This window comes from Lytechinus variegatus, chromosome 1 (genome assembly GCF_018143015.1).
Source record: "Lytechinus variegatus isolate NC3 chromosome 1, Lvar_3.0, whole genome shotgun sequence".
Taxonomy (NCBI): Eukaryota; Metazoa; Echinodermata; class Echinoidea; order Temnopleuroida; family Toxopneustidae; genus Lytechinus; species Lytechinus variegatus.
The window spans coordinates 65,790,717-65,806,389 of record NC_054740.1 but is presented as its reverse complement, the minus strand read 5'-3'; positions in this window follow the sequence as shown (position 1 = coordinate 65,806,389).

The window sequence follows — 15,673 nt, the reverse complement described above, 5'->3', positions numbered from 1 at the left end:
AATCTGCATTTTGATCAAATCATGGATCAGATGGTATATAACCCGTAATTGCTACACAGTGCAGTGCACTAAAGCCCTATATATTTTAAGAAATGCGATCAGAAGTCTCCATTTTGTACCCAAGACGTTGACTTGATCATGACTCATTGTAAACATGCATTGACCTTATCTGCTTTTATTACACAAATTAGTACCGAATTATCGTGATGTATAATATTCAAGGTTGTAAAAGATTGCTAGTTACTATGCAATAAAATGTTTTGTCACATGTCTATTGAGCGTGTCTTTATAGAATGGGTTTTCTTTTTTATTCATTTTGCAATTCCTTGATCTCTAAGTATTTTTATCTATGCTACCATGCTTACTTTAATGCATCAATATTACAGGATAATTCAAATTTACACTTCCATGAAGAGAATGTAAAATGCAAATATATACTACAATGATTTATAATTCATGAACACAAAAGTGTGGGGTTTGAGAAAAGAACAATTCCTTACCCCCACAGAATAATGAAACGCGAGTCGTCATTTAGCGCATATACACATTGGATATTATTTTGACATGCATGATACGTTGGTAAAAAAAATCACCGATCAATTTAATTCGTGTCCCCCTAAATATCTCTCTCTCACACACACACACACTCTATCTTTCCGTCTGTCCAATTACTCACTCCAATCCTCTCTCTTTAGCTCCTGTTTGTTGTGGTCTGTCTATCTTTCTATCTCCCTCTCCCACTCTCTCCGTGTTAACTAAGTTTCACCCCTCTCTTCATTTTATCGATACTTATCAATTCCCAAATAGTTATGACCGGCCCGCACGGTTTCATTTGTCATCACCACTGCGTCCATCAACCCATTATTACTAAGAGGAAAGACCTGCATGATAGATTAACACGTCTCTAAATGAGGCGGGAAAACGAGCGTTTGCCCAGTTCACATTAAAGATCGCGAATCGATTAATCTGATCTTAAACTCGAGTCATCGTCAGATATGTGACGCAAAGACTGTAATAGGTGTTTTCGGAGTTTAATCACATCTAATCGATTCGCTGACTCCGTCACCACATTCGAAATACGATAGGGTTAATATGGGTGGAAAGGGTTCAGCGAAAAGTGAACAGTGACTTGCCAATTCTTGAAAGAATAATTGCATTATTCCCCCAAAGACAATATATAATGAAATTGTTTTTACGATACCATGCATGGATATTATAGCTTCCGTAAGTATTCCCCATCATGGTAAATAATAATTAACTTTCCTTTCGATGTTAAATATAAGAGAACTATAACAGAATGACAGTTTCATAAATCTACAAGTCCAAATTCCATTCGAAACCATTTTATTTGGTTTCGAATGGAATTTGGGACTGGATGGATTTCTGTGAATATTGTTTGATCCAAAACTAAATTGTTTCTAGTGATTCAATTTACGATTAAGTATGTTTTCCTGTCGGTGTGTTCGTCATGAAGTCAACCCAAGACCTTTAAAATGTACAATCAATATCAGTTTATACGACAAATTGTTAAATCTTATAAATCTATACATAAAAAGCGGTTTCATCAAATATTAATTTGTCAAAATCTTGGCAAACCCATTTTTTCTTGAGAACATAAGAGCTTACAAAAGTCTTGGCAGGCTTATAGGCGCAAGTTATGATCGAATTCTTAGAAGAAAAAATAATATCCATAATTCTAACACTTATAGTTCATACATACTGAGAAAAGAATAGTTACAGATCCATAGAATAAACAAGTATTTCTTTTCATCCGACTAATCCCATAAGTCAATCTTTTATTATCAGTAAATAAAGAAATTATGAAGCACCGATGAAAGATTTACGGCCTTTCTGTTATCAAACACAACATGACCATATGCCTAAATCATGTTCGTCTGTGTACGTGAAATGATGAACCTCTCGCACGCAATGCCAGGCAAGACCTTTAATAATGACTGCTGTCTCTTTCTTTATATTAATTCATCTCCCACTCCTCGTATACATTGGAGAGTTATAAAAAAAAAAATCCTCCGGTGAGAGGTTCTCTAAATCAGAAATTATGGAGGAAAAGAAAACAGCTTGAGGAAACATTCGACTATGGATACATATCTAAATACGGATGAACGAACGTATTTTCGGAATGTAGCTGGGGAGATATGGTTTGAGGCTACCATACCTCCCATAGCTGACTAAACTTTATTCCGCTCTAAAGAATATTGAAATTGTGAATTGAAAGTAAAGAGAAAGTATATTGTTGAATTAATGCAAGTCCGCGAAACATGGAAACCAGGCGGTGATATAAAAGGGAAGTTCACCCTGAAGAAATTTTTTTTGTAAGAATAACAGAAAAAATATTGGTAAAGGTTTGATGAAAATCAATTAAAGATTAAAATAGTTATTAGAATTTTAAGTTTTGGGCTTGTAACGTCATGAACAGATGAACGAGCAGCTGTACCATATGTTATATAATGTAAAATGCATAAATTTCATTTTTTTTTCAATCAAAATGGTTCCCGATGACTTATTTTTGTTTTGTTTTTAGGAACGGGTGTGAAATGATTCGTCTATTGATATACTGAAGGTATGACATAAAGAATCATTTTCAATTCTCAGAGAAAATGACATTTCATTACTTTTTACCATACGAAATGTAGGAAAGTTGTTCGCATATGACGTCACAAATCAAACAAACAAAATTCTAATAACTTTCTCATTATTTGATGGATTTTCCTTAAACCTTCGGCAATATTTATTATCATTATGATTTTTGGCTATTTTTACAACATACTTTTTGTCAGGTTGAACTTCCCCTTCAATGCTTGATGATAACTTTCACAAAGCTATTGCCCAATCTCCCTTCTGCATAAATCTATGATTTGAACAAAATATTCGTTGAATAATTGGTAGCAGTATAATAACACTGTTTATATCATAATTAGTTTAGAGGGGAAGTTTGCCTTGACGATGAATGTGTTTTAATGAAAAGCGGAAATGATAAGGAAAAATATATTTGAAAGGCAAAGGGGCGCGTTTTCCAAATCCTCTGTACGGTTCGCTCCTCCTCCAACTATGGATTGATATACCACTCTAGACGTATGTTTACAATATCTCTGGGTGATTAAATGGGTTTATGCGAACTGACAAATCCAATTAATACGGCAAATTATTTCGTAATTGAGATGCGGCAAAGAAGAGAGGGAGAGAACAAAAAAAAAATGAAGAGAGAGAGAGGGGAGAGAGGGAGGGAGAGATAAGGGTGTGGAGGGGATGTATCTAACCCCAAACCCCACCCTAACATCGTTAGTCTCCAAAGGGTCGGAGGGGGGGGGGTAAGGTGAGGAGCTAAGCTAAGCTATAGCCATCTCCCACGACTGGGTCATAACACACTTTGAATTTCTGCACACTGAGATACAAAGTTACAATTTAGGGAGACAAACTAACATGACAAAAGAAATCTAATGATGTTAGGATGGATAAGAACCAGAATAATATGACCTGAAGAATGTTAAATGAATATTGTATTATATAAAGGAGCTGATCTCATCCCTAATCACACTCCTCTCAAAGTTAGATGAGGTACCACTGCCAGTTCTGATTGAATGAGATTTTAATCTTTCAAGAGTGATTTTTACCCTTCTTTGGAGTGAAAGTGTGCATCTGTTTTACACTTTCACTCCAAAAGGTAAAAAATCACTCTATTTGGAGTGAAAGTGTGCATTTTTTACACTTTCATTCCAAAAAAGGTAAAAATTCACTCTTGAAAGATTGAAATCTCATTCCATCAGGACTTGTCTCTCATCTCACTCTGCGATGGAGTGCGCTAAATCGATACATACATCATCGACTCGAAACTACACTGGACAGCAAATGTAAGTTTCGGACGTCATGATAAAACAAACAAAACAAAAAGTTTTCTTTTTGAAAACGCTGACGCCTTTTCCTTAATGATTATAGTGAACTTTCGAAACGGAAAAATATGTACGATGTTGACATATCAAATCTCCTAATCAATCTACGTTTTCGAGGTGGTCTGTGTTATCATTACACTTTATGTTTATGAAATATAAGAAACAGTAGAACTTTCACTATTGCACCATGATGATCTATCTATATCCGAAAGTAATTAAAAATCCCAACTTAATCGGATAATTATATCGTAGCCAGAATATTTTATCAAGACGACTCATGAGTGGTTTAATTTACGATTCTTTGGTTTATTTTTCATGGTAAACAATGGGCCACAGACAGAAGAGGATTTTTTTAAGCAATGTCAAAACGACATTAGCGAGAATAAGCTTATTGGTTTTTATTTACAAAGCAGAGATCACTGAACTCATAATACACCAACACACATATGTATTATTCATTTTGTCATCACCATATCATTATAATGATTGTAATTGTTATGATTAATGTTGTATTATTTTTGTTATTATATTCATTTTAAATATTATCACCAAATTATTATCACTATAATGATTGTTATTATTAACATGATTAATGTTTTATTATTGTTGTTAATTATCAATATTTATTTATTAATATAATGATAATTCAGTATTATCATCATTACTACTACAACAAATTTACTATCATTATCGTCATATTTATCATTATGAATTATAATATGATTATTATCAATATCATCATTGTCATCAGCACTGTGAAACAGCATGAAATGGACTAATCCTTTCGTGAATTTCGGTGTAGGCCTACCGTTTAATTTCTACAATCCATTCCTTGTGATCCAATGTTGTCAAGAAGGGCTGTAAACTGTAATTGTGCATTTCAAAAAGATTAAATAATTTAACTAGAATTCAAATAATTTAACTAAAATCAGGTATGTGTGTGTGTGTGTGTGAGAGGGGAGGGGGTGTATTTGGGTGCATGGGGAGGGCCGGGATGGTTAACAAAGAGGCGTTTATGATCACGATGGCCCAATAATGGGAATCTCCAGACCACAAATAACTTTAAAAGGAAGAGGGGACTATGTGCCAACATGATTTGACGAAACACAAATTGAACAAATATAAAAAATCATCACCATGGAAAAGAACCAACAACTGTAGGAGCGACCTCAAATACAAACAAACAAAGCTTCTAACTTGTATCAATTTCGAGAATGGGGGGGATCCCTTGATTGCTTGTCAGCCACACCTCTTGTGTTGGAAGATGGTTCTACGCGTAATTGAGAGATCAGTGCTCAATTGGTATGGGACACAACCCCTGCGGTATCTTAGCTATGCCATACCGGACTTCAATTTAGCCACACAGCGGGGTCTTGATTCTTCAGACTACCTCATGAGCTCCTTTAAAGTTCAAGTCCAAGTAGAATCACTTTGATTTTCAGACATTTAAAACAGGGAACTCCCTCATCCATCCCCCACTCCCCCATCCCCCAAAAAATTTGTGAAATGTTATAGACAGTTTCATATCGATAAAATTTTATAATAACCTTGTCTTGTGTAAATGATACACATAAGATTTCCGTTGGTGTTTAGTTCCTACGAAAGGATCGCCAGTTGTGCGTGAGGTTGCTCGTAACACAGACTCGAAACAGTGACATCACTGCAATAACTGACCTCCATTATTTGAACCACGCGGTGGGGTCTCACTTGTTAAGACTACCTACGGGCTACTTTAAAGTTTAAATCAATAACTATATAACATTAATATGATTTCAATTGAACGAATATAAGAATATCATCTCCCACCTCTAATGAAATCTGTGAATTTTCATACGGTCTAAAAAACTTGAAAAGGGTTACGACATTCTAATGTTGGTAGGCCTATATTGCTTTAATATTAAAACAGTGACCTCACTGCTTTCACTTTTTACCCATTTCTGTTTAAAAGAATAATAGCTTACACAAATCTTGTGACTACATATCTAAGCTACAAATTACACCGGGAAATTAAATCAAGAAATCATTAGCCCTATCCAAACTTAATAAATGATTCCAGTTTAAGATGAAATATATGGTTTTGAAACTGACTTTTCTATCCCAAATCGTTATCATTTCAAAGTAAAACAAAACAAAAGAAAACATACAACTTCATAAAATGTACAATCATCAAGAAATCATGTTTATTCATGCAATGATTAGTGAAAGTGGACCGTGGACTTCATTTTCCCAGCCCGCATAAAAGTATAATAGGCCTATGGGTGTTCAGTCCACGAGTGGGGAAATCTGATCACACATAATATTATGCGGGTCCGTTCTCTAGCGGGTTCAAAGGCATTTAGTCAAAAATGATTCTGGGAATTAATTCAATTCATTATTGCATTGAATATAAAGCGAGTTTATTTCCTGGACAAAACACATTTTTCAAACATAATTATTTTTTAGACAAAGATGCATGTTCTTGAGAACTCTCAAACTCAGCAGAGACTTGCCTTTCATAGCAACAAGTAAAAAAAAAAGTTGCAGAGAGGATTCCAACTATTGTTTTTTTTTCAATTCCCCCCCGCCCCTCCTCTATTCAACTTCTTGCAAAATCATAGAGGGTCGTCGCCCTAGTGTCCTCTGTAGCGCAACCCCTTGTCAGGGGAGAGTTTACCAACATTTTTAACCCGAGACTTTGTCAAGTCTGACAGGTTCCCTTGATTTTTATTGGCTGACAAGCACTACCACTGTGATAACTGTCGACAAGTCCTTTTCGTGAAATGTTCACTGGCCCTGGCCTGCATTAAAAAAATGAATCATTGGCTCTTGGGTCTTGACACTCAAGAACGATTAGAACCTGGGGCCCGTTGCGTAAAAGTTACTATCATGGTAACTTCCATGGTAACGCTGATCACCAACCAATCAAAATCAAGGATTTCATACAAGTTACCACTGGATGGAAAAGTCACAATAATGGTAGATTTTATGCAATAGAGCCCTGTTCTCCTATACTTCATCAGAGCATTTCCATTGGGTTAATTGCAGAAAGAATTAAAACCTCCCTCCCCCCTTAAAAAAAACAGCGCACGAGCCTGGGGTTAGCATGCATTTCATTGGTCGAAAATCAAGTTGTATTTTCTTTTGCAATTAAGTGGGAATAGATATAATATCCTTTATAAAAAAAGAAAGAAATTAATTATCAACTTCGCATGCTGATATAAACGTCAGCTGACGGAAACTATGAAAGAGAAAATGATTAACCCCTTAAAACATTTTCAAAACGTTCGTAAAGTCGCGAATAACTTTACGAAAAGCTTTATGGAACAGACCCCCCCCCCGCCCCTTCGGACAGGTTAGGAGGCTCACCTTGAAGCAGAAGAATGGTTGCCAAAGCAACCCAGTAGCCGGAAGAGAACCCCCCTGCTCTGATCTGCCGCGGGCTTGACTCCATGCCGATGTCGTCTGCTCCGATCGCACTCACCACAATCAAACGCGACTTGAAATCCTGATATATATTAGTATTACTCTGTCCGATGATCAAAGATTCAGCAGTTTGTGATCAAGCTGGAATCATCGAATGTGTTTACTTCAGTAATGAACAGCACGAGAGAGACATTACAATCGCGAAAAATGGCCCACTCAAAAGGGTGTTGCACTTGCACTGCACTTATTTTCAATCCAATAATTCAAATTCAAGCGCTCATTAACAGCATATCCGTCCACTGTGTATTGATATGCAAGCAATTCTGTTGAGAGTTGACCTTAATAAGCAGCTGTCGGCCTGTGTACCAAGACGCGATTGTCACATTGTCGCATTACTCACTTGCAATTCAAACTTTATCCAAGAGTTCATTCCGATCTAATCATTAATGTGTATAACACAATAGCAAAGAGCCCCTGAAATCATATATTTGAATATCAAAATATCTCTATAGCAGCTGGCACTGACTCTAGATTTCGATTATTTCAGAAAAGTCATAATGATCCTTGAAATTGAATCTGCATCGCGGTAACCGAACTTGAATAAAGGTTGTTTAAACGGCGACGTTCTTGATTAGGTCGTAATTTTGACTAAATATTTGACCGCAGACGATTAAACAAACTTGGTCTTCTGCATGCGCTTTTCTCTTCCTTAATTAGGTCAGTTCTCAATCGTTTAATGTCAGTTGCAGTTCTGTTGATTGGGCAATTTTAGCCCGGGAAATTTAGCCTCCTTTTTGGAAATGTCTGATGATAAGATGAAGCTTTGAAGAGAGTATCCTTGGCGAGGTATCGGCAGAAACTATTGTCTGAACACTCCCACTTTACTGGACTGAAGTAATTTCTCCTCACACGATCTCGCATACTCATAGAAGATTCTCTGATGTCACGATCACGTCTGCGTGAGATCGTAAACTTGGCGAGTTCGCGCGCTCAAGGGATACCAATAATAACAAAAGCAAAATGAATGCTTTCACGACTGTTTAGGCTACGGATTTGTCATTTCTTGTATATTCCTCTTAAATATCTTAATCGCTCATGAAATCTGGAACGGGCCCTGATAGACTCTCCAGTGTAATATTTCGCATTTCCTTGCGAAACTCACAACTTTTGTGATATACCTTGTCGCTGTTGGAGGACAGGTGTGCTTAACAATCGAGTTCATTAGGTCGAATTCCGCAGTGATGTAAATTACCTGGAATCTTTGAACTTGCGCCATAACACTGACTGATCGATATTTAAAAAAATGATATTTCATGACGGGGCTAAGTCCACAAGGACAATAAAGACTTTGTTGAATGCACCCATTATTGTAAGACTATTGTAAGTTGACGCTTCGAAAATATATCGCATAATCTATAAGCATACATAATCATGCATTATGTAGTCTTCATGAAGGCTTGCATGTTCTGTTTGTTTTTCCTTATGTAATTTGATTGTTTGTTATATTGTAAACATTTGTTGACAGGGCCCCCTGGAAAACAGTACATGACTACTGATGGGGCTACCCTGTATAAATAAAACGAAATAAATAAATAAATAAATAAGGCTTCATAATAATAACAATAATTAAATATTATTTAACAATACTAATAACAGTAATAAATAACAAAAATTATAAGAGCAATGAAAAAATGAACAAATAAATAATAAGAACAAAAATGAAATAAATAAATGAATAAAAATAATAATAGCAATAATGATGATAATAATAATAATAGATATTAATAATAATAATAATAATAATAATAATGATATAATGATGATGACGATAATAACAACCAGATAAATATTCAATTCGTCATGAGGTCGAATTAGGTGATCTGTGGTCGGTTTTTATGATCATCCTGAATTCAAGAATTAGTGAGTGATTGACTAGATCTTTTAAAAAAAATACTGCGAAAAAAATAGAATGATTATAATGATGGCAATTATCAGAATTTTCATATCGATTGATTGGTTGGACTTATTTTATTTCAAGCTCAACAATACAATTTGAAAATAGGCCCTACTGATGTTTCTAATATAAGGGTAGATAGTGATATGGCGCTGATTTTTTTGTGATTTCTTTTCCGGTTTCTTCTACACCGTGGTAATCATTTAAGTCACCTGGGTGGAGAGTAGCAATTTTAAATTAACGTCTTACAAAAGGACATTACAAAATGAGTTAAGCAATCCTTAATTGGGTCTGTCAAAATACTCATTCTCAAATTATATTAATATCCAATTGAGAAATGTGTAAATATTGAATTAGACAATTCTTTGATCCTTGTATAGGCCTACAGTGCATCTCTTGTAACCTATCCCATTTCTCTGGACATGAATTGTGATGACTTTGGCTATAGAGGGCAGTATTATGACAAATTCCCCAAGTTTTGCAGTTGGTCGTACAGAGTAAAATCGGTTATACACCATACACCGTAAAATCGGTGTTATATCGATTTTATACAACGCTGCTCACTATTTGAACCTAGCCGTATTTTTTAACCGTTTAAACAATCATGTGTAATTCATTGAAGATTAGATATTAAAAATTAAATTTTGTTGCTTAAGATTTAAACACTTGTTTAAACTGTTTAAACAATTACTGTAAGGTTCATAAATAAACAGCGTTGTATAAGTTTTTTTTACTGTGTATACAGTTCATTGATCGCAAATGATGATCTATGCAATCCATCATTAAAACCAGCCCTATGATCAATCACTAAGCTGTGATACAGAATAAACGCATGTCTCTTTTACATACCCACAACATCAACACCAAACCTCCTTGATCATATTAAATATTCATGTAAACCATGTATGGAATATTCAGCAATCATGCTTTGCATGCGCCGAAACGTGTTATTCTTTTCTTTCTTTCATCTGCTCATATTTGAAATAATTGGACAAAATAAATACTAAATTAAACGAGACTGTGAATTCCAATTTCGGCGATCAGAGTAATGTTTCATGAAATCACCAGTCGGATGATTTATCCGACAATTACCGAAGTAACAATGAGACACCAATGAAAGTTGTCCAACCTGAAAACTTGTCGGATGAAAAAACGATATTGACAAAACGCTCACCAAGAGACAGTTTCAATCCTGATTGGTAGTTTCTTCATGACGATATATTTTTTTCGTATTTTTTAAAAAATTCATTTAAGGAGGATAGACTATCGCCCACCGATGTAAAGCTAATAAACATAATACAATACAGCACGGATAATATTCTGGGTAATTCTGCAGGTTCAAACAGTACAGAAATCATCTCCGATCGCGTTTGCCTTTAAAGCAAACATTTGAGACCAAAACGTCTAATATCACTGCCTTTATATTCGTGACCATTGCACGCAAACGATCTTTGGTTTCCAAATTGAAGCTGTGTTCGAGTCTTCAAGATTTCCCGTGAGCTTAATCAAAGAAATACGCTTTAGATTGATTGAATGCCGGGGTCGTCCCAATCAAGTTTCTTATACACGCACTATCCATCACATCCACCTCATAAATTTAACAACTTTACCTTCAAAGCGCTCGAAAGATACACCGAACGCGGAAATTAAATATATAAAATCCAATGCTATCGTCAGTGTGTCGCGTTTTCGGTTTCTAAGATATTATTTCAAAACAAGGAAAAGAAAAGATTAAAAAAAAGTAAGGAGGGGAAAAGAAGAAATAATACGTTGACAGATATTAGAAAAACATGACTGCGACGTTTGAATATATAATTATATCTGTTATCAAATTTGAGAAAAAAAATACTCAAATCATTAGGTTGTCTTGCCAGTATAAAAATTACCTGGACCCGTCCCCTTTTTAATCAGAATCAGTAATCTTATTACATCATTGAAAACCGTGCTTTCATGATATCTTCTTTTCCATGAACTAAAAAAGGGATTGACCAGGGATTGACTATTTAATTCCTCCGGGTGGGCGTTGTGGTCTAGTGGTTATGACTCTCGTCTTTCAATCAGAGGGACGTGGGTTCGAATCCCGGCCATGGCGCGTTTTCCTTCAGCAAGATATTTACCCTTATTGTGCTGCACTCGACCCAGGTGAGATGAATGGGTATCCAGTAGGACTTGAATGTTTAGCGCCTGTATGGCTGCTCAGCTACAGCCGGGGTAATAATGAGTATCAAGAACAGTTGAGTATATGCAATTATATAGTTGCACTATACAAAATGGATCATAATTATTATGATTGATATTGTGTACTTTACCTCTTTATTTATGTTATAATCGTTTGTACCTACCTGATTAATGTGTAGCTTGATGTATTATAATAATAATAATTATTATTATTATCATCATCATTATTATTATTATAGGTCAGAAAGGGGGAGTTTTCATTGAGGGTCGCAGGGGCCGCGGAACGGTTTTACACGGGGGGGGGGGGGGGGGCGAAAGTAGAGGCCGAACGTGCATGAAATCGCAATTCGATTACCACGTGTTTGTACATGCTTTCTGAAAAAAAATATTAAGTGAGGGACCGTCAAAGTGATAAGGACCGTTATTCATAATGTGAGTAGAGGCTCGCTTGTCATAATTCTTTTAAAGGCGTTTCTTTTTATAAGGACCGCTATTCATAATATGAAATAGGGGTTGATAGAGGCGTCTCCCCAATTAATGGCCTCCTCTAACCTCCCACAATGTCCCCTTAAGAAAACTAAGGAATGACGCGACAATTTCAGGTCCAAGAATTGAACACCTCATTTTGCGATTTGTTATACCGGTAGATAAAAGATTTCTGGAACTACTTCCCATATGCAAGCAGTAGGTGGCGTCATCCAATATTAATTATTAATAAAAAGAAAAGACCCTTTGCTGGTTTGCAAACAAAATGCATTTTATATTCCAAGATTAATGAAGAAGAACAAGAAGGGTGTAATGTTTCATTCGCGATGTTATTGTAAGAGAAGGCATGCATCCGTGACCGGCCAATCAGTTTGGCGTCGATGATAAAAAGTGGGATGAAATAACACCAAGACACCAGATTCAATTTTACTTTGTGATAAAATCAATCATTCTGTCCATTACTTCTCCAAGCTCGATTGAACCAGAACATCTTTATTGAAGATTAGCACCATAGTTGTATAGTAAGGGGGAGGGGCTTGTTTTGCAACTGGCATTTTATTTTGCGATTTTTGGCAGTCACTGCATATCTTCCGCAGGTGATCTTTTTTTTTTTTTTTTTTAGAAAGGGTGTATTCTAAATTTAGATCAATACTTGATACTTCGCTGTCTTTGATTATAGCTGTAAATATGAGCCTAACCCCCCCAAATTTCCCAGATATATGACGAGACCCAAGATCTTGTCATCTGATCATCTCTCCCACGGGATGTAGACATGACTAGATCTGAGATATCGTCATCTTGTCCTTTTCCCTAGACATGACTAGATGATTATACGAACATCCGGGTGGCACTTTTAAGCTTCCATTGATTTCATATTTACAGGTTGGTTAAACCATGGAATTATAATAGCTCTATGGTTAAACAATCCCGATGGTGATAATGATAACCCAAGGTAAGAAGGAAGTAGTTTACCTGGTAAAAGAGAGGATTGACCATGAATAAGATCTACATGTAGTTTCCTGTGAGTATATGCACATAATTATCATCCTGAAGTGAAGGGTAATGTTAAAAAAAACGTTGACACGCAAAATGTCTTCAGAATTAAAACAGCAATGAATAATTTTCGATTTCAAATATGAAAGTACTTATTAACTCATTACACTTAAAAGAGGATTTAGACGAGTACTTTGAAATTTTGTTTTCATTTACTGGTGACACGCATCACTTCGCATAGTACACTAACCCTAATGCACCAACACGATTAATGATATTTAATAAGAAATCTGTACAACGCATTTCATTATACATGTACCTTGGTACTGAGGTGGAAAGCAGAAGCACAGATCAGAATTTAAAAAAAAGAAGAAGAAGAAGGAAAAATGTCTTCAAGTGGAAGAGTGTTAAAGAGAAATGCCAGTAGTTGCAGTAAACACTGATTTCATGAGAAAGTCTGTAAAACCAGGCTTAATTGTCAGAATATAATCGAGGATCTAGATCTGGTACACTTACATAAGCTGAACTTTGTGAAATCTTGAAATCTACGCTGAAAAATGTTCACAATGAAGATCACCAACACAGATAAGCACACGTGGGACAGTGTATTAATATTGCTGGAATAAAGACCCGACGGAAGTGACCGAATCCGCGCTTATTTTGCTTATTTCTCAGCAATTACACAATTTCTTCCATAATCCTTTGGCACATATTTTTTATTTATACAAACAGACACTTGGGTGGTCATTATATCAGATTCTGTCAAAAGTCATTTTGAGGTCGTTACCAAAACTGGAATTTATCTTTAATCAAAATAATTATGAACACTAGAGGGCGTTTGCCAGTATCTATTGCTGCTCTGGATTTATTGCAGTAACATTTTTGTTCACATTATATTCTGCAATTACAAACTGTATTTCCTCCAAAAATACATGAACATGATTGTATATCGCTGTTTTAATGCCATGCTATGATACAAAACATGTGGATTTGATTAATTGAAAATGTACCCCCCCCCAAAAAAAGGGGGGGGGGCAGAAAAAAATTCACAAGCGGCTAGCGATCATATTATACTCTTGCACAATGTTGAATATAATATATATTACGTGGTTGTCGAAATGTGCTTGTGCTAAATGAGGCATATTAATGTCCTCTTGAAAGGTTTAATTTTCGAGAGATCAGATTATTTATAATGCATATTATTTCCGATGATCGTCATTTCTCATTCAAAGCACTCCACCCCGGTCCCCTTGGGAAGACTTTGTATGTCAAACTTGACCGAGGAAATTGATTGCAAAAATAAATATAGGTACACAAAATGGAAAAATGGGTAAATGCAAACTAGGGCAATGACCTCTATCCGCCAGGGAGAAGAGAAGAAACTTAATGATGATGATGATAATAATAATAATGATAAAAATAATGATGATAATAATGATAATAATAACAACAGCAATAATAACAATACTACTACTTGTACTACTACTACAACTTATAATAATAATTTGGCACATTTTTTTCATTCACACATGCACTGCACCTGGGCCCGTCTTACAAAGAGTTACGATTGATCCGACCAATCGTAACTCTATGGAAATCCATCCATACCATAATTTTATCTACGAAAAATTCGCACAATGTCCTTGGAATGCAAAGAGAAGCGCAGTGAATTTACAATAAAACAATGAACGCGTGAATATACATCATAGCTAGAAAATAATTTGAACAAACATGCATAATAATGCGTTGCTGGCCGTCCTTTTTCGGCTCAATCGTAACTCAGCCCGGACCATCCCATTAAAAATGTCATAAGTTTCTTATTTCATATCCGATTATAGTGTTCTCGTTGTTGGTGGGGAACCCGAAATCGAATGAAACCTTAATTTGTAACCAGGTTTATTTAACATTGAAAATCGTGTTAATTATGTGACATGCCGGTGCATTCGTTTCCCATGTGCTTGTACTTAAAATAAATTTTGATCAAAAGTGGTTTTAGTGCCTTTTGAGCTCTTTATAATCAAGATCTTCATATCTTCAAAGAAAAAGAGAAAGAGAGGGAGTGGGAGAGAGAGAAAGAGGGGGTAGGGTATGTAAAGCCATGGAAGGGGCCTACTTGGGGATAGATGACACTACGTTTGACCTAGCTAAAGCATCCGTCACTGTGCATCACCACTGTTACATGTATAATGCTATTCACGGTTACAAGTCGAGCAAAAAAGATGAACTCTTGACTTCTGAAATATTGAAAAACATACCCTTTGTCAGTCTGTACATGGACTACGAGCGCAGCATTCTCTGCTCTGGAATGCATAGCTCTGTGCGGCTTATTTTCAATTCGTCTAATCTTCCAATTGCCAACTCGTCTACTACCATTTGGTCAATCATCAGTTCGTCTACTCACCACATGGTCTACTTTCAATTAGTCTAATGCCTTTAGTCATAAAGTTGATCCAAAAGTCATTTAGTCCATACCATACCATTTGTTCTAATTAAACTAAAGTATTGTGCAAAAGGAATGAAAAGAAAATGTGTAGAAGATCAACTGGTTATTAGATGAAATGGTAATAGACGAAATGGTGATTAGACGAAGTGATGATTGGACTAAATGGTCATTGGACCAAATGGTTGTTAGACGAAATGTTGATGGACGGAATGGCATTAGAATAAATGAAGTAGACCATGTGATGAGTGGACAAGTTGGAAGTGGACAAATTGGCGCTTTACCAACAGGATTATATCTCTGCATTATCAT